The sequence below is a fragment of the Arachis duranensis genome, chromosome 10 (genome assembly GCF_000817695.3).
Source record: "Arachis duranensis cultivar V14167 chromosome 10, aradu.V14167.gnm2.J7QH, whole genome shotgun sequence".
Lineage (NCBI taxonomy): Eukaryota > Viridiplantae > Streptophyta > Magnoliopsida > Fabales > Fabaceae > Arachis > Arachis duranensis.
The window spans coordinates 48,971,818-48,973,075 of NC_029781.3; the positions used below are offsets into that span (position 1 = coordinate 48,971,818).

At 40.0% G+C, this 1,258-nt stretch overlaps 1 non-coding gene across 1 annotated transcript; it reads left to right on the plus strand.

Moving 5' to 3' along the window:
• Positions 1-377: 377 nt before the first annotated feature.
• On the plus strand, positions 378-481 carry LOC127743281 (small nucleolar RNA R71). Its single transcript, XR_008004675.1, has one exon. It is a non-coding gene; the product is annotated as a small nucleolar RNA R71 (small nucleolar RNA).
• Positions 482-1,258: the final 777 nt, after the last annotated feature.

Sequence of the window (1,258 nt, forward strand, 5' to 3'; positions counted from 1 at the left end):
GTGGTCTAGAGGAATTATTCACATAATTGGCTTGCTCCCATTCTTCTTCAGTTGTTGGGTTTCCTTCCTCTTGTGGAGGTTCTTGAGCATGGATATCTGAGACTTGAGTCTTCTCCATTTGCTTGGTTAAAGTTGCCAATTAAGCTGTGATCAATTTGTTTTGTGCTAGCAAGGCATCCATGGTGTTGAGCTCCATTACTCTTCCCCTCTTTTGAGTCCTCTTAGAGGCATAGAAGTACTCATTTACAGCAACAGTTTCAATGATTTCGATGGTCTTTTTGTTGTCAAGGGAGCCTCCTGAAGAGTGGTCTACAGCTATCTTGGATTCATAAGTTAACCCTTCATAAAAGATGTGCAACTGCACCCATTCATTGAACATATCAGGAGAGCATTTCCTTGTCAAATCCTTGAATCTCTCTTAGGCTTCGTACATAGTCTCTCCATCATGCTGTCTAAACATTTAGACATCAGCTCTCAATCTATTGATCCTTTGTGGAGTGTAGAATCTTCCTAGAAACTTGTTAACAATATCTTCCCAGGTGGTGAGGCTTTCTTTGGAAAATGATTCCAGCCACTTTGATGCTTTGTCCCTAAGAGAGAAAGGGAACAAGATCAATTTATAGGTGTCTGGATGCACTCTATTTGACTTCACAGTGTCACAGATCCTCAAGAAGGTGGTGAGATGTTGATTGGGGTCCTCTTGAGCATTTCCTCCAAAGGAACAATTATTTTGAACTAGAGTGATGAGCTATGGCTTAAGTTCAAAGTTGTTGGTATGTATGTTGGGTCTCACAATGCTACTCCCACAATTTCCAGAGTTAGAATTTATGTAGGAACCTAGTACCCTCCTCTCTTGAGGAGCATGATTGTTGCCAACAGCTTCTTCATGGGGGTTTTGTGCTTCTCCTTCCATGATTTGGGTTGGACCTTTCTCTTCTTCTTCACCAACCACTATTTTGCCTCTTGCCACTACTTCTCTTCTTAATCTTAGTAACATTCTCTCGGGTTCAGAGTCGTAGGAGATGTCAGCTCTCCTTCTCCCTGTCATACACAAAACAGAATCACAAAGGAAAAGAAAATGTTAACACCCTTGGAAAGAAGGGTGGGTAAGCCAAATCAATTAGTGCAAAATGACAAACAGTTAGTGTGCTCTTGTTAGTGTTAGTATCTGTGTAGTGAAAAAGAAAGATTAAAATAAAACAAAATATCTAACCAAAAATAAAAAAATGCTTAATCTATTTCTTCTGCCACCACAATT